At 45.4% G+C, this 19510-nt stretch overlaps 1 pseudogene; it reads right to left on the bottom strand.

Annotated features, from left to right (window-relative positions):
* Positions 1–17917: 17917 nt before the first annotated feature.
* Positions 17918–19049, bottom strand: LOC129498801 (glyceraldehyde-3-phosphate dehydrogenase-like; annotated as a pseudogene).
* Between the last annotated feature and the right edge of the window lie 461 nt (positions 19050–19510).

Genomic DNA, 19510 nt, shown 5'->3' with positions numbered 1-19510 from the left:
CTCTTTCCAACTTAGACGAAACAGAGAAAGCTAAATATGCACCCCTAACAAATCACGTAGGATACCCCACTTCTAGCTAGCCCGCCTGTAGCAACAGGCCAACAGCCTCCAATCAGGGAATATCTGAAGCCTCCCCTTCTTGCCACCATGAAGTTTTCCCACTCACTGCCTGGCAAAAAGCAAATGATGATGGCTGACTCCCTTGCTACAGCAAACCAGAGTTTTGAATACATAACCTCTGCTTGGTCTTCCTTTATTTCCACACATTCATTCAATTCTTTCATTTATTCATGCAAGCAGTTACTCAATATTTATTGAGCATCTACTATACACCAGCCTCCATGCTAGGCCCAGAGAATAACAAAATGACCCAGATGCCAGGGTATCTGACTCCAAGCTGATTATGGCTCTGTGGGAGAGGAAAGGCAGAAAAACAGCAAGCTAAGTGCAGTCTGAAACAGGCTGTAATGAAGGGCAGGTAAGCCAGGCTTGGGCACCAGTGAATGCTTCCAAGGAAAGTGATGTCTCTCCACAGGAACCCAAAGGATGAGTGTGGCCAGGGGAGGAGAGGTTGGAGAGATCCCCAGGTGAGGGGGAAAGGGCCAAGGGAAAACTCCTTGGGTCATAGCAGAAACACCAAAGGAAGTAGATGGAAGCAGGATGGTTGGACCTCCGTGTTTGAGCCTGGAGCGGCAGCCATGAAGGTGGAAATGTAGACAAGAGTCAGATTCCTTTTAGACTCCATGAAGGAATTTGGTATTTATCCTAAAGCCAGTGATAATGATCAAATTTCCATTTTGAAAATGTCACCCATACTTGATGTGGAGTGTGGCATTGGGGAGTGGGGGTGGCAGTGGTGTGTGTGTGCACGCAAACCTAGAAAAAGGGACACTGGCTAGGAGACTGCCAGGCTGTGGGGCTGAGATAAGAGAAGAGCTCATTTAGATGGTTCGTGGCCTGGAAGTCATGACTTCAGGTGAAGAAGGTGAGAGAGGGTGAAAGCCAAAGCTTGGACCACTGGGGAGGACAGTAAATGCGATCACTGAGAAAATGAAAATCAGGACCAGGGGCTGCAGGAGAAGAGAGGAATTCTGATTGAAGATACGCAGTTTGAGGTGTTGTTCTAGAAGTAGATGTGTGCAGGAGTCTGGAGCTCAAGAGAAAGAGCTGAGTCAAGAGCTTTGGAAGTCATAAACGGTCATTAAAGCCATTTCTGATCACTCAGGGATGGATAAACTCATCCAGGGAGAGGGCTTGGAACACAACTCTGGGAGGCAGTGTGTGTAACTAGGAAAAAGAAGAGAGGCACTTGTAAAAGCCGACCAAGAAAGAGCAGCCCAGGGAGGTAGGAGGAAAGCCATGGCCTTGTTGTAACACAGAAACCAAATACTGAGATTGTTCCAAAAAAGGGAGTAGCCAACAAAACCCTGTTTCTTATTCCCAGTTCCTCCTTCCTTTCCTTCCCCTCCCAGAGAAGGATGGCCCGCAGGACATTGGGAGGGAACTCACTCTTCTAAGACTAGTGGAACTGGTCCTGCATTGCCCCACAGTGTGGCCCACGCTGCATCAACAAAATGCAGGTGTCGTATGGGTCATAAAGAAAACTGACTGAGGAAAGAATAAGATGAAATGAATATGCTTAAGACAGAAGAGACTTGCCCCCAAGTGATTATGCCCAGCTAAGGATTATACCTGTTATCCTTTATTAACCAGGACTGGAAGTTAATTCTGGGACCTGGTGAGCTCTGTCCTTTTCTGATGATTGCATATGACATAGTTAACTCTTCAGTTCATTAGCCCTGGTTATGGAGTGCCTACCATGCAGCAGGTGGAAACAGAAATCCCATTTCCTCTCGCCTCACTAGTCTATGGGTACAAAATGGACCACAGAGGGATAATGATCCATAGTTCAAGGGCCTCTAACCCCTTAAAGCCTTGCACAGATATCCCTGAGTCCCTACAGATCTCCCTCTATCCCTTCTTCTCTGACCCTCTCAATTTCTCTCCCTGTTTCCCTCTCTTATTATCTCCTTGACCCTCTCCTTTTCTCCCCATCACCTGCCCTCCTTCTCTGTCTTCCTCACCTTCTCCACTACCTAAACAGACTTCCTGCTTCAGGCTTCCCCAGAGATTATCCCTCCCCCTGTCCAACTACCTATGGTGTCCTTGGTAACAAGGACACTTTCTCCTCTACATCAAACTTCTTTGAAGACACAGTGTAGAGCCCACACTTCATCTGGAGAACATCTCCCTGCCCTGTGCACCCACTCCCATGGCCCTTGGGAAAACAGCTCCTTAACTTCCCCTGGCAGCCTTCTCTCTCCCAGGACCCAGCTCCCAAGAAATAGTCTCCAAGACGGAGTGCCTTCTCCAGGTGACAGCATCCTCGTGGTCTTGCACCTCAGCTAGTGCTGGAGCCCTAGGACGGAATCTAGGATTTTCTTTCTTTGGTAGTTCTGATTGTGTTACTATGTACTAGAGAAAGGATACAAGTGATACGCTAGATTTTTTTAATGACAGCAAAATTTTAAAAGTTTGCCAAGAGCACAAAACTGGCTGGTAAACCATAAGGAATGCAAGGAGCCCAAGTCGGCCAGGTTGTCCTCCCACCCTCCACTGCCACCCTCTCATTAAAGGGCTTCTTGCCAGAGCCTGGCCAGGGCGCCAGGGCCCCACAGCCCTGCGTGCATCCTTCCCTGCCCTGCTGGGGGGCTCGCCCGACCCCCCAGCTCCGCTCCAGGCCAGGGGCTCCGAGGAGTCTGGTGCTGGGGAGCGGATTTCCTAATTTGCGCCCCAGGGAGGAGCGCCCCGCCCACGCCCTGTGGCCGGGCGGGCCGCACCTTCACTTCCAACTTCCCGCCTGGGAGGGGGCCGGGAGGAGGTGACGCACCTGCCCCTCCTGGGTCACCAGTGTCCTCCAGGCCTGGAAGGGCACCAGATCGGGGACGATGCATAGGCTGTGCTGGGAAGGTGTCCCGCGGGTCGGCGTGGGTACCCAGGGTGAGGCCCTGGCGCGCCCCAGTGTCCTTCTCCCGATCGCCGGGGCCAGGGCCAACTGGCCCTTGGGACTCACAAGGTCACACACCTGAAGCCAGGGAGATGGATGACTCATCGATTGATTGATTGATTCACCCAGTCAGCGCAAAAGTGTCTCTCTAGCGCCTAGTAAGCACTTGAATCCATGAACAAAACCAAGATTTCTGTCCTGCAGACCTGGGATGGGGAGTGGTTGTTTAGAAAATAAGCAATGACCTTGTAAGAGCATGTACTGATATTTAGTCCTAAGTAATTTAAACCAACTCCTACACTCTATTAAAAGCAAAATTCCCTTGACAAGTCGCTGGTTTAACTTAACAGCCAGTTCCTGGCAGGATGGCTGAGATGCCAGATGTGGTGACCGACAGAAGAAAAAGCACACAACTGAAAGGCAAATGATAGGGATGCGTGAAGATCCTTAGTGGATAACTTCTTTTTTTTTTTAATTTTTTATTTATTTATGATAGTCACAGAGAGAGAGAGATCAGCAGAGAGAGAAGCAGGCTCCATGCACCAGGAGCCCGATGTGGGATTTGATCCAGGGTCTCCAGGATCGCGCCCTGGGCCAAAGGCAGGCGCCAAACCGCTGCGCCACCCAGGGATCCCAAGATCCTTAGTGGAAACAACAAGGCTTAATGCCCCAACAATACTGCCCAGTGTATCCAATTAACAGGGAAGGGTGAGACAATGACAATAGTTTGCTGTGTATTTAGTGTGAGAACTTTTTTTTTTTGTAATTTGACACCGGGCACACATTTAAGCAGCATTTTACACAGCCCTACATTTACACACAGGCAAAACTACACGCTATGGTTTACCTGTAGGCAGGGTCAAGTTCAGAAATTTCTATCCGTGTCCTACCAAATTCAATGCCCTCTTTGTATAAAATACTTTGTAAAGCCCCTTTACTATCTTGAAATGAAATCCATAGATAATATGATCTACTTACAGATATAATTGCAATTATATATAAATATGTAGATGTATATCACTAAAATATCTGTTGGTGTCTCCCAACCAAAGACCCTCAGGAACACAGTTGTAGTTGAACGTTGCAAGGAGGGAGAATTTGCACCTCTTTTCACGTGGTAGAAAGGATTTGTAGGATTTAGGTTGGTGTTAGGTGACTTCATGGAGGACTCACAGATGCAGTGCTTTGCTTTGGCTTGGATGCTGTCAAGAAGCAGGACCTGTTCTATAATTGGGCATTTTAATACATGTTACCCAGAAGGAGGGCAGACTAGAGCAAAGCTAAAGCTATCGTCATAAAGAGAAGCCGTCACTTGTTTTAGCCAAGACCAGGAGATGTTTAGTCACTTCTGTGGTTTGGACCATGTTCATATTTTGTCTGTGTTCAGACACCATTACAGAACGCTCTTGTTTTTATCTAGATCCATGAAGGTCAGAGTGGCCTTGTCAAACACTGGTGTCCTGTGAAATTGCTTATGTGCAACAGAATACAATGAGTATTCTTAGTGCCATGCTGACTCCCAGGGATCAGGGACTGCTTTTCTCTTTCTCATATCCTAACTGAAATAAAAAGGAGATATAAAAGCAATCAATAATAAAATAATATACACTTCCATATAGAAACACTGTAGCACAACTATACTACATACATAATAGATTCAGATAGTTGTACTTTCTTCATTTGAGTCAGTTTGGAGTTAAAGTAAGAATATTAGAAGTGTTTCCTTACTGTAAATACAGAAGAATGAGAGGGGTCCAGAATTAAAATCAGAATTAAAGTTAGAATTAAGACAAATAAGAGGCACCGGGATGGCGCCATAGGTTAAATATCAAACTCTTGATTTTGGCTCAGGTCATGATCTCAGGGTCATGAGATTCAGTCCCCCCATCAGGCTCTGCTCTGAGCATGGAGCCGGCTTGGGATTCTCCTTCTCCCACTGCCCCTCTCCCTGCTTATGCTTTCTCTCTCTCTCTCTCTCTCTCTCTCTCTCTCTCAATAAATAAAATGTTAAAAAAAAGATAAATAATAGCATGCCCCATTCATGCGTATGTGATAATAGAAAGAAGGATTAACCTTGATGGAAATAGGAATAACATTAAGTAAATTACAGGCTGACAAAAATGAAAATAGAAAGAAGAACAATATTCTCATAGTAATGTTGACTTTATATGAACAGCAATGAAAAAAATTCTTTCTATGTGGAACAAGCTAGTGATGGACTATCTCAAAGATCATCTCTCCAGTCATGAAATTTCAATATTCATTCCAGGCATGCCTCCTACTACTTAAAAAGACCTTGATGAGCATGTACAATAAACCCTAAGATAATGCATATTTTAATCTAATGGGATTTGCTCCAGGCCCCTGACCAGCACTGGTTCCCAAACCTCACACTGAGGAGGTAGACTAAAAAGACAATGACACTTACCCTGCAGGCTGGGTGCTATGATTAGAGATAATGTTTGAGATGTGCATGGTTCACAGTGTTCTAAGAGTTAGCATTGTCATCATTCCAGTCTGTGCCCGCACGCACACGTACACACATTAAAAAAAACAGAGGACGTGTCCTTGCTTGGGTCTCTGGGACTGCAGGGAATGTGCTTGTTGTGCATGGTCATGTTTGCAGGAGAGTCCTAGGCAAGGCTGTTGTGGGGCAGTGTGGGCCAGTATTGGGGGGTCGTGGGGGCTGGAAAGGACAAGTTGCACATGACAGAATTGGGACTTGCTTGGGTGGATATATGGAGACGGAGAGCTGTGTACAACATGCTTTCATATATTTACCTCTATGTCTTTTTTCAGATAGTACAGATCTTCTGGAACATAGTTTCTTGGTTAACATTACAAAAATGCAACCCTACGTTTCACAGGGTTGAGTTTTGTACCCCATTTATTTCATTGTGGCCTGGGGTTATTTTGTGTCATCGGGTGATGGAGAATAGAGGCTGGATTGGAAAGGAATACAAAACATCTTAGAGAAGTCAGGCCTTCAAAGGTGGACCACTTAGGACGGAATCAGAGTAACGGTAAAGATCCTGGAGAACAGCAAGGAATCCAAAGTCAATGAAATAATACATGATTTTCACAAAATATTTTTCTTTGCATTGTGCTAAACATCTGGTGTTAATTTTTTTTAAAGGCCTACAAACCCCGTGCCAACAAATTGTAGCTGAGGCTCAATCTGTGGCACATACAATGACATTGGGAAAGGGAATTGTTTTTTATGGAATTATTTTTAAGGGTTTCGATCACTGTCAACGCCTTTGTAGCCATTGTCAGTAACTTCGAGAATAAATTTCCACTCTGGCTGTTTTCATTCCTTAACCTTATCCATGTGAACAGGGAGCTTCCTTATCCCACCAGGGCTCTCATTCGCTAGTAACAAAAATGAGCTTGCCTGATCTCATTACACAGATGATAGTCAACAGCTTTCACCATCTCATGGATGTTTCTTAGAACAGTATCATCAGAATTAGTGGAAGAAAAATCATTTCAACTGGACTTTTTTTCTGTTATTATTCTAGTAACCTATCATTTGCTGGTAACTTGAGTTTCTTCTACAATGGGTTGCCTATTCTATTTTGCAAGCATTTGTATTATTTTGAAAGGAAACAGCACCAAATTTACCTTCTAGTCAAAGATGTTGTTTTTAGCATTCAAGTGAAAATTCTAGTTTTCAAACTTTTTCTTTAAATCTCAGATGAATGATACACTGCCAGGATAATAAATGTGTTTCTTTGTAGAACCTTCACTTTATCTTGAAAGGTCACTGTTTACTTAAAAAGAACTGCAGAGCTGGCACATTGGCAACTGTTCGCATATGGGCAGATATAAAACCAGATTTTCAGTATTCAACTGAATATTGTTGACTGTTTCCTTTATATTTGACATTTTGAGACACGGGCTAAATCAGCATATTACCATGTAAATGTAGAATCACCATGAAGAGGACAGTTAACATGCAGTAGATTTGGTGGCTCCAGTGATAAAGGAGGATTGCTGTCAATGACTTTGAAAAACCGTGAACTCAGTAAAGTTTTAAATACAATAGCACAACCTTTCCTTGATGTATACAATTGTTGCTTCCTAGGAAATTTGGTGCTTATTAAACCTTGCTTTAAAAAAGCAAAAACAGAGGCACCTGGGTGGCTCAGTGGTTGAGCATCTATCTGCCTTCGGCTCAGGTTGTGATCCTGGGGTCCTGGGATTGAGTCCTACATCAGACTCCCCACTGGGAGCCTGCTTCTCCCTCTGCCTGTGTCTTTGCCTCTCTCTCTGTCTCTCATGAATAGATAAATAAATTATTTTAAAAAAATTTAAAAAGCAAAAACAAAAGATAAAAACAAATGCTTTACGCTCATGTGTAAAATAGAATTCATTCTGGGCTCAAATAATTGTATGCTAGTTTTTCATCTACATAATTCTATTAGATTCTAGAATTGGATCATTATAAACAGGTTTTTCACTTACATTTGAAAGTCCTAAGGGACACAGGAGAAATCTTGGTCATGCTAATCAGGCCCCACTAAATGCCAGCAGTAACCCCTATTTCATAATGACCAAAACCAAATAAACATTTTCAAAATACCCCTGGGAGCAGTATTGTCCTGCCGAGAACCACTAATTTTTATTAAGATAAAATCACACATCTGTGGTTTACAACCTATGTTACACATGATTTATATAAATACATAATCACATAAACATGATCAGGGCTGTTTTAAGAGCTTTAAGAGGCTCTGGCCCCTAGTTTGGAGGCCCTAGCTTACTTATATCAAGCATATTAAAATGCACACTCATCCTACAGCTAATGCTAATAGCCAGACCTGCTACGTGCCAAGTATCATTCTGAGTATCTTCCAAAAACCCTCTAAAGTAGGCATTATTATTATTTCTGTTTTACAGATGACGAACAGAGAGGTTCAGCTACTTGCCCAGAACTACACAGCTAGTCAATGGTGGAGCCAAAAATACAAAGCTAGGCACTCCAATGCCAACATATTATGGTCTATAGTTTATATTTAAGAATAATTATCACTTATGAGTTAGTTTAGTTGCAGAGGATCTAATGTTTGTCAATTTCAGATGTGGAGTTTGTTTTGTATTTTGAGCCAATCCATTAACTGGAAGTCTCAAACATTATTATAAGGCCCTTGAAAGGTCCCAGATGCCCAGTGTCAAGCCTGCACTGTCTAAAGCCTACAACAGGGATCCCTGGGTGGCGCAGCGGTTTGGCGCCTGCCTTTGGCCCAGGGCGCGATCCTGGAGACCCGGGATCGAATCCCACGTCGGGCTCCCGGTGCATGGAGCCTGCTTCTCCCTCTTCCTATGTCTTTGCCTCTCTCTCTCTCTCTCTCTCTCTCTCTCTCTGTATGACTATCATAAATTAAAAAAAAAAATTAAAGCCTACAACAGCACCCCTCTTGGACACTCACTTTCTCTCTCCTGTGTGTGTGTGTGCGTGTGCAAGTGCATGCATGCAAGCGCACACTGTAAACAATGACAATGACCAACTGCAGAGGTTGTTCTGGATGGGAAACTCCAGAGGACAATTTTCTGAAGGCCAGTCCTTATCCGCTCTTCTTTCTCTGGGCACTAAAATCACCCATCACTTCTCCTGATCACGCTGTCTTCTCAGAGATCCCGTCCCCTACAACCCCAGAGTCCATGACTATGCCAAGTTTCCCCTCATCTCGGCTGCCTGGATCCTAGAAGACCCAAAGCTTGAGGTGGGGCGGGCAGATGTCACCAGTTGGTTCCCCTCTCTTGAGACTGACAGACTCCATGGGCCCTTTCCCCAGAGGTCTCAGAATGAGGCTGAAATAGCCACATTTACTGGGCATGTGGTAGGGAAAGCTCAGGAAGGAAGGGAGTAGAGACACCGGCAGAGAGAAGCAAATAGGAGAGAACTTGTGAGGCCAGAGAGAGGGAGCAGGCATGTGAACAAAAATGAGAGAAAGTCCCCAAACCTTCCTGAGGTGTTCCACCCTTCTTATCTTTAGGCTCCGTGAGATCTGTCCCACGGTGGACCCCAGTCCACTTTCCTCTAGGTAAGCCCTAACCATTGAATGGCTGTACCTGCTCCCTGAGATCCTCCTTGTCATGCTGACTTTGCCAATTCGAGACTGAAGACTCGGCAGTGACACCACCAACGGCCCAAAGCCCGCCTGCCCCACCCACTGGATGGTACCTCTCAGCGAGCTATTTACCTGAGCTTGCTGGGCCCACACAGTGGAGCATCACACAGCCAGTGATGGTCACCTGATGATCTGGAAATTATTCACAAATCGACATCACAGAGAGTAGGTATGTTAGATATGCTTGTAGCATGCATGTCTTCACGTGAAACAGCCTAGTAAGCATCATGGCTGACTTTTCTTCTTTTCTCTTTCTTTCTTCCTTCCTTCCTTGTTTGAGTGGGAGAAGGGGAAGAGCAGAGGGAGAGGGAGAGAGAATCTTAAGCAGACTCCACACCCAGTGCAGAGCCCAATGCGGGGTTCAATCTCACAACGCTGAGATCATGACCTGAGGTGAAATCGAGTCAGACACAACCTCCTAAGGCCAGGCGCCTCTGATTTTTCCTTCTGTTTCTTTTTTTGCTTAAACATTGTTCTGGTTTTACTATTCACCACAACATGAATGAATCTCACAGAGATGATGATAACAGGAAGTATGCACCAAAGAGCAGATACTATATAACTCTATATATATGGAATTTGAGAACAGAGAACCAATCTAGAAGGATAGAAGATGGAATAGTGGTGATTTCTGTGTTGACCAGAAGGGGAGAGAAGAACTCTGGGGGCCAGAGATGTCCTGTCTTGATCTGAGGGGTGGTCTCATGGGTCTATACATGTGTAAAAATCTGTCAAGCAGTACCCTTAAGATTTGTGCACTTAATTGCATGTAAATTATACAACAATTAAAAGTACAAAGACATTCATCATGGGTTCCTCCCTTCCCCTGGTTGGGTATACTCCTCACCCTGCTAATCTATCTTCCTGGATTCCTGACTTCCATTTCCAGTGCCTGGAAATTTTCCTTTCTGGAAGTGAGCTTTGGAGCTGAGAGCTACCAAATGGAATCAAGATACTCTTGAGGGATCCCAGGTTCTGTGCTCCACGTGCCTATCTTCAAGTTCTCCCCTGTCAGCTCCAAGTCTCTTGTTCTGTGATAACGGAGCTGGACCCTAAAACCTTTCCCCTTTGCCAGCTGCTAAGCTTTCTCAGTAGTAAGCACTGGAAGGAGGCTGGAGAGGAAAGGGGTCAGCCTTCCAGGGGCCAGTGTTCTCTCGTGGGCAGCCTCCCACAGCAGGAGACTTTTGCAGCAGCCAGCAGCACCAGCACCTCTCATGACCAGCTCCACACCCCCGCCCCACACCCCAGGGAATTGCTTCTCAGTGAGTCCCGCTGGCACAGCACCTCAGCAGACCTGACCTCCTCCAGTGAGTCCTGGCCACGCCTTTCTGTGATGCGATCTGGATCTCAGCCCTCTTGAGATCTGCTCTCTTGCGGATCTGCTGCCCTAGCTCTGGAGGGAGCGGCTGCTCTCTCTATCTGCTAGCCCTGTGTTCATTTGAGTCTTCTCCACCAATTACTAGCCAATCTTCCTTTATCCCAATGCCCTGTTATAGCCAGTAATTCTTTACAGCGAACTTGCCCTGTTCAAGCCGAGGTGGTTACCATCTTTGGATTGGGCTCTGACCAATTCATTTTCCTTGTGGGGCTTGGGACTGGCAAACAGAAGTGGCAATTGTCTGAGTAGTGAGACACTGAGGTAAAAGGCCCTGCTATCAAATTGCTGTGTTTGGTGTCTTAATCTGGTTAGGCAGCTATAACAAAGTACCTTGGACTGGGTAGCTTGAACAGCAGACGCCTATTTCTCACAGTTCAGGGGGCTGGAAGTCTGTGATCAGGGTGCCAGCAGGGTCAGGTACCTGGTGAGCACCCTCTTCCTGGTTTGCAGATGGGCTCTCCCCATTGAGTCCTCACATGGCAGAGAAAGAGATCCTCTCTCTTTGTCTCATTGTATAAGGGCATTAATCCCGTTCACGAGGTCCACCCTCCTGGCTAGTCACCTCCCAGAGGCCTGCCTTCAAATACCTTCCCCCTGGGAGTTAAGATATCAACACATGAATTTGAGAGGGACACAAACATTTAGTCCACAACACTGAGAAGTTATTCTTCTTCTCTGGCCTCAGTTTCTCCTCTAGCAAAATGGGGAAGGTGTCTACTATCCTCTCCTAACTTTGCAGAGATATTACCAGAAGAAAGTGAAAGCACTGTGAGCTACTCAGTGGAATGGTGCTGCTCAAATTTCTGGAGCTATATGTTGTCACTATAGCCATAAAAACAGCTTTATCTTAAGCACCCACCAGCCTGGGATCACTGCCTACTGAAGGGACTCATAAAATGGACTGTCCTGTAAACTGAGGCCTCTGCATTTATTGCTCCCTCTCCTACTACAGGGAGAGAGGAAACAGGTAGAAGAATGCAAGAAGGCCTGGAGGTGTGGGGAGGTAGCAGGACCTCTGGAAGATTCAAGGCAAGGGCAGATTTTAAGGCCTGCACTCTATCTACACCCTCAGACTAAGCTGACTATATGGGGTTCACTTAGCATCAAATTTGTGACTCTGCTCCACAGTGCTGAAATATGGCTTTTTGTAGGAGGTCTGTTCTGCACAACTGCAGGTGGTGCCATGTGGGTCATAGTTTTGCAAATGGCACTCCCTGGTGTTGTGCAGTGTACAGCCTGGGCAGCCATACACCATAGCCCTGATCAGTTGAGTGAACCTGAGGCTGTTGACATAAGTCCCCTGTGAGTTATCTCCTCCAAGGTCCTGAAGGGAAGGCCCTTCAAGCAAATTTGTGACAACTTGTGAGAATTCGGGTCAACCTCCAGGGGCCATGTAACAATCATACCGATTTCTACCTGACTGTCCATTGTCCCTTACAGGGCAGTGTAACTTCCCTGGTTTCCTTTCCCACCTATAGTTCTTCCACTAGGACCACCATCTTCAGGCTTACAAATTCCCTTACCTGTTAGTGCAATGTATCACACAACCTTACCGCAGAACAGGAACCCACTTTACGGCAAAGGAAGTGTGAAATGGACATGTGATCGTAGGATCTACTGGTCTTACTATATTCTTCAGCACCCAAAACAACAGTGACACCTACTACCTGGACCCTCTGGAATCCTATGCCAGTAGACCAGATTACTGGCAAGGGTGACAATCGACTCTGATTGCCACAAAGACCTAGGGTTGCTATCTGATGGAAGCAGGAAGGACTAGACTGAAACTCAGAGGTTCTATGCTCAGTGATGGTGAGCAGGCAATGATTGCAAGTGCAGCCCAAGGCTCAGACCCCTTGGGGTGAAGGACTAAGTCTTCCCACCAGGCAGCCAACCCATACCTATCAAAGTGCTGGCTGGTGGATAGAGGAACTATGATGGTGACAGGAGAAGGAGATGATAAATGCCAATGTCAGCTTTGGGACTGGCTACATCAGTGGGAACCACAGCTTATTCTAACTTTCTTGGGGTATGTTCTTGCAGAGAGTGTGACTGACCACCTTCTTCATGGGGACACTTGCTGGACTGGACTTGATGGAAGGCAAGAGCAGATCTGAGTGGTATAAGGAACTCTCTCGTACCACTTCAGATCCTCTTGGTCACACTCTTACTCCATCCACTGCTTTGACAACCAGTCTTGCACAGATCTCAATCAGTTCTTTGCCTGTGCAACCTGACAGTGCCTTGCCTTGGGCCCAGTGCCACGTACAACCGACTCTGTCCTCTGTCCTCTGTGCTGTTGGCACCTTTATATGTGCAGCCCAAAATACAGGGAAATTTAAGGCTTATGGGGCTATTCTTAGAGTCTAGGGCTTAGATCGATGGGGGATGGAAGCCAAGGATAAATTCTTCCTCTTTCAACCCCCAAGCAAACAGCCCTGCGATACATTTATGAGGCTTATCAGACAGTGCCCTAGTTTGAGCATCAGTCACACATGGCAATGGGCAACTCAAAAACACCTTCTTCCTTCTCTGTTTCATTTCCTTTACTCTTCACTCTTGCTCCCTGAAATCACACTCCAAACAAACTGCCCACATGAAAGCCTTTATCTCGATCTCTACTGTGGAGGAAACCCAGATAAGATGCATGGCCACACCTAATAACTGCAAAGGAGGTTGCCCAGCGATGTCACTGGGCAGCTCTGTGTCCAGTTCTGTCACTATGGAAGGAGGAAGGGAGTTTTGGTGTCCAGCTAGCAGTTTCAGCAGGGAAGCGTGGAAACATTTGACAAGGGCTCCATCCAAAGAGATAAAAATAATAAAAGTTTTGAGACTTGAAGAAATATGTAGTAAAACTTCCCTTGTCCTGGGAGAGGAGGACATTCCCTTGGCCATGACCAGTACAGTGGAGAGAGAAGAGTGGAATTCCAAGGGTCAGATGGCTAGAATGTGACCACACTTAGTAGACAGGAAGGAAAGAAGGAGCCACTAAAGGAGGAAAACATGAGAAGCTTGCATAAGGGTGAGGGAGGATGGCAAAAACAAGGGGTAAGGTTGCTACTCACAAACCTATTGTGGCCATAGGTAAACTATAAATTTGGCCATAAATACCATCAATACAAGCGTCCTAATTTGCCTCCCTTTCCTGTCAAAACACTTCCCTTTCTTGACTCAGCATCTCTGCTTTCTTTGTTGTCTCAGAAGGAGCTGTTTCTTCTTGCTTACATTCACCCCCTTCCCCTTCCGCCACTATGTCTTAGACTCTCACTTTTTCAGAACTTGCTTCAAATATCCCCGTTCTCTTTCCTCTCTTCATTTTCACAGATTCTGTCTCTGTCTAGATTTCCCTCATTCTCACTTCTTTTCCCTTTCCCCAAACTGGCAGAGAACAGTCCATTTGCCTTGTCTCCGCATCCTCAGCACCCACTCTTAGCTAACCCGGCCTAGCTCCAGTCCTTGTCCCTTAATGGAGACTGTTCCAAGATCAGCAATGACTCCCAGTTGCCACTCTAGGGCTTCTCATTTGTCTCGATCCTACAGGACTGTCTGCACAATTTGTCACTCTTAAGCTCTGAAAACTCATTTCTTCCTGTGTCTTGCTGACCCTTCTCTGACATTTCTGCCCCGTCCTTCTCATTAGCTCTTCTGGTTCCTCCTGCCCTGTAAATATGGGTTCTCCCAAAGCCAAACCTTCTTGTTGTGCATACTCTCTCAAGACAATCTTGTCTATTCACATTGCTTCAACTTTTCCTTTTTATTAAGATATTCCCCAGATAGCCATCTCTACTACTGTATTTCAGACCCACATTCCCAACAGCTATCTGGGCACTTGCACACAGAAAACCAACCAATATTTCAAACTCAAGGAATTCTTGCCAGAGAATAGCTATTTTTTGCTATATGAGAGTTGTAAATTATATGTATTTATTTTCCACTTTTACTATAATGATAAGAAAAGCAAGGTTCAACACACACACACACACACACACACACACACACACACACTACACACACACCACGAGATCCTGAGCATTAGCAAGCAACACTCTGGATTCCCAGTACATGATTTTGTTCTCCTTCTTCCACCACATACTTCCTGGCCATTCTATATATCTGCACTTGTCAATAATTAAAGCCACAATGTCAGTCATGCATCCCAGTTTCTGCCCTCATCTTCTATCTTTCTAGCCCACTCCCTCATTACCCAAACTGCAGAGAACTTTGCCCCACAAGGACCTCAGATCAAGACCCTATCTCCTTTCCCAGTCCTGTGATCCCCAGGTGTCCCCTCTTCCCTCTTTACCAAATTTAAATTCCTCATCCAATTATCATGATTGTTCTGCTTATTGCAATCTTAATTCCTTTGCCCCTCTTTCACTTCACAGTATTCTCTTAGAAAAATCCCTACAAACCAGGTTAAATCCAGCCCTCCACCTCCTCCACACAGGCCCTCATACACTTGAATGTGGCTGGAGAAAGACATAAAACTTTCCAGTTTTCACTCTAAATTTATAACCATAAACCTCAATCACCTCTCTACTGTAACCAGGCAATCATTCTAATCATCCTAAGCCTTTCACTCTCCTATGTCCTAAATAATGATTTTTCCACCTATTTTCCCCTCAGATCCTCAATACCTTGTCCTTCACTCTCACTTGTGATCTTGCTTCCTACTTCACTGAGGGAATTATATCTGTCAGGAGAGACACATCATCCTACTACTGTGCCTGTGCCAGCATATTCTGTTTTACCTTCTTTGACTGTGGATAAACCATCAGTGGTCCTGTCTAAAGCCAAGCTCGCACCTACTCAAGGATCTTTCTCCAGTAACTCTACCCTCATTCTCTCACATCATCAGATTTTCTCTCTACTGAATCCTTCCCATAAGCATATAATCATACTGTTATTTCTCCCATCCTCAAAGGAAAACTCTTTCTTGACCCTTCCTTCTCCTCCAAGTACCATCTTATTGCTCTGCTCTCCTTCACAGAAAAGCCATTTGAAGCATTACTTGTACTTATTGTCTCAAATCCTTCTCCAGTTCTCTACTGAATCCACTGCAGTCAGGCTTTTGCCCCCAGCACACTACTAAGATGTCTCTGAACAAGGTCACCAGTGACTTCCATGTTGCAAAATCCAATGATCAATCCTCAGTCCTCATTTTGCTTAACAGCATCTGGCATAGCTGATCACCCCTTCCTCCTGAAAATACTCTCCACCAAGACACCACACTCAGGGATTTCCCCTCCCTCACTGACTGTTCCTTCTCAGCCTCCTTCCTCTTCACTTTGCAGTACTCCTTCATTTCTTTGTCTATACTAACTCCTTTGGCAATCTCATCCAGTGTCATGATTGTGTTATGATTTTAAATATGCTGAAAATCCCCAAAATGTATCTCTCTAGTCTTGAACTCTTCCTTGAATTCCAAATTTGTATATTCCACTGTCCAAAAGAGAATTCCTGATTTTACACCTCCCCCAAATCTGTTCAACATGCAGTCTTCATGTAATAGTAATTCTATTTTTCCATTGCTCACTCCAAAAATCTTGGACCTTGAGGCTTTTTCTTTTACACCCAAATCCAATCCATGCTTTTGCTCTATATTCAGAATATGTTCAGAATCTCATCACCAAAACTAATACCACCCTGATACAAACCACTATTATTTCTCACCTAGGTTAATACATCAACCTCCTAACTGGTCTTCCTGCTTTCGTCCTTGTCTCCTACCCCATCAACCAAAACAGAAGTCAAATAAAATCACTCCTCTGCTCAAAATCTTCTAATGGTTCCTCAAATCACTCAGAGTAAAAACGAAAGTCAGATGTTAAGAATAGCTACCATGGCTTCCATGGTGAAACCTCAGGTGTGGGGCCTTCTAGCCAGGTGTCTATGACTTTGTATCATTGGAACATTTGTTCTATTCCTAAGGCTATAGCACTCTTCAAGTTTGCTATCACTGAACCAAGAAAGAAGGCATACACAGATTTCTACAGAAATTATAATTCTGTAAAAGGTTCTGAGGAGATGAGAAAGGCTGACATCTTTCAGAGCATGAAGTGATTTGAAATATAAAGAATTTCTTGGGGTGCCTGGGTGGCTCAATTGGTCAAGCGTCTACCTTCAGCTCAGGTTATAATCCTGGGGTTCTAGAATAGAGCCCCTGTGTCAGACTCCCTGCTCAGTGAGAAGCCTGCTTCTCTCTCTCCCTTTGCCCCTCACTCATGTTCTATCTCAAAAGAATAAAATATTTTTTAAAAATTTATTTGGATTGAGTTCTATGGAAGTTTGTCACTGACCTATGTTCCTGAACTGCATCACATGAATATGTAGGCTAAGGAATAGTTTGTCTTGATAAATGCACAATTAACAAGAACAACAACAAAAACCAAAGTTATTTTGGTGGCTTCCTAGGCTCTTCATTCTCCAGCCCCATCTGCAGCTACTCCCCACTCTTGCTCACTTTGATTCAGCCACTTTGGCCTCTTCACTGTTTCTCAGACACTCCAGACCCGCTCATGACCTCATGGGTTTTGCAGAGCAGTGTCCTTTCCAAATGACCTCATGGCCCACTCTCTCAACTCCCTGAAGTCTTGGCTCTAAAGTCACCATCGCAGTTGAGGCCTCCCCTGACCACCCTATTTAAAGTTACAACTTCCCCTCCCAATATTCTCAGTTTCCCCTACTATCCTCCATTTTTTCACATTTATCAGCTTCTAACACATTATGTGATTTATTTATTATGTTCATTGTCTGTTACCCTCACTAGAATATAAGCTCCATGAGAGTATGGATTTTGTTTTCTTTGCTGATGCGTTCTTAGTGCCTAAAATAGGGCCTGAGACATGCTAGACTTAAGTTAATATTTATCCAATGGATGAATAAAGTGGATGGGTCTTGAACATTTATCAGTCTCAGGATGTTTCAATCAATTGGGTTCTACCATAAGGGAGCTGTTTGCTTGAAGTGTTTCCAGAAAACAGGACCACCCAGAAACCCACCAGGGAGCATGCATTTATTTATAACAACCATTGCCCGGATGCCTGGGTGACTCAGCGGTTGAGAGTCTGCCATTGGCTCAGGGTGTGATCCTGGAGTCCCGGGATCGAGTCCCAATTGGGCTCCCTGCATGGAGCCTGCATTTCCCTCTGCCTAGGTCTCTGCCTCTCTCTCTCTCTCTCTCTCTCTCTCTCTCTCGCTGTATCTCTCATGAATAAATTTTAAAAATTCTTAAAAAAAAAAACAACCATTGCCAATGTATTACCACTTATAAAATATCACCCCTGTTGATTTTATCCTCAAAACCTTGTATCATCATTTTTTTTTTTTTGGCTGGGTACAGTATACTTTATTGATGGTACATGACAAGATAGGGCTCCCCAAGCCCCTCCCCTTCCTCGGGGTCTAGGATGTAAATCAGAGGTCAGGAGATTCTCAGTGTGTTGGGGGATTAAGTTGGGGCAGGGACTCCCCAACAGCTGAGGGCCTCTCTCTTCCTCTTGTTCTTGCTGGGGCTGGTGGTCCAGGAGGCTCTTACTCCTTGGAGGCCATGTGGACCATGAGGTCCACCAGCTGGTTGCTGTAGTGAATTCATTGTCATACCAGGAAATGAGCTTGACAAAATGGCCATTGAGGGCAATGCCAGCCCTGGTGTCGAAGGTGGAAGAGTGGGTGTCACTGTTGAAGTCGCAGGAGACAACCTGGTCCTCAGTGTAGCCCAGGATGCCCTTGAGGGGGTCCTCTGATGCCTGCTTCACTACCTTCTTGATGTCGTCATATTTGGCAGCTTTCTCCAGGCGGCAGGTCAGAACCACAACGGACACATTGGAGGTGGGGACACAGAAGGCCATGCCAGTGAGCTTCCCGTTCAGCTCAGGGATGACCTTGCCCACAGCCTTGGCGGCGCCAATGGAAGCAGGGATGATGCTCTGGGCAGCCCCTTGGCCGTCACACCATAGCTTCCCAGAGGGGCCGTCCACGGTCTTCTGGGTGGCAGTGATGGCCTGGACGGTGGTCATGAGGCCCTCCATGATGCCGAAGTGGTCATGGATGACTTTGGCTAGAGAAGCCAAGCAGTTGGTGGTGCAGGAGGCATTGCTGACAATCTTGAGGGAGTTGTCATACTTTTCGTGGTTCACGCCCATCACAAACATGCGGGCATCAGCAGAAGGAGCAGAGATGATGACCCTCTTGGCCCTGCCGTTCAAGTGAGCCCCAGCCTTCTCTATGATGGTGAAGACCCCAATGGACTCCACAACATATTCAGCATCAGCATCACCCCATTTGATGTTGGCGGGATCTCGCTCCTGGAAGATGGAGATGGACTTCCTGTTGATGACAAGTTTCCCGTTCTCAGCTTTGTGCCGTGGAATTTGCCGTGGGTAGAATCATACTGGAACATGTACACCATGTAGTTGAGATCAGTGAAGGGGTCATTGATGGCGACAATATGCACTTTGCCAGAGTTGAAAGCAGCCCTGGTGACCAGGCGCCCAATACGGCCAAATCCGTTCACTCCGACCTTCACCATCGTGTCTCAGGGATGTGGCTGGCACTGCACCAGAAGATGCGGCTGTCTGTCAAACAGAGAAGAGCAGAGAGCCTGTATCATCATATTTTATAGATGGGGGAACTAAGGTGTAGAAATGTTAAGTAACTTCTGAAAGATGACATAGCTAATAAATGGCAGAATTAGGATTCAAATCCTGGCTATTCTGATCGTGTATCATTTCCCTACACTAACCAAATTTTAGCAATGGGGAAAATAATTTTTCTGCTATTTGAATGAGGGGAAGGAAGGCTGAAGTAAACAAAAGTGGAGAAACCCCAGGAATAGAGGGCATGCCCAAGTGCCCACAAGGACACTCAGGAGATGAGAACCAGTTACTGTATGATAAGACAAATAGGCAAGAATTTTAGCTTCATGTAAAGAAGATGTAGCCTTGCATTCAGCTAGAGAGCATGCTTCAGATGTGCTCCCAAGAGTCAGAT

This window comes from Nyctereutes procyonoides, unplaced genomic scaffold, assembly GCF_905146905.1.
Source record: "Nyctereutes procyonoides isolate TBG_1078 unplaced genomic scaffold, NYPRO_anot_genome, whole genome shotgun sequence".
Taxonomy (NCBI): domain Eukaryota; kingdom Metazoa; phylum Chordata; class Mammalia; order Carnivora; family Canidae; genus Nyctereutes; species Nyctereutes procyonoides.
This window is presented reverse-complemented; position numbering and strand designations above follow the sequence as displayed.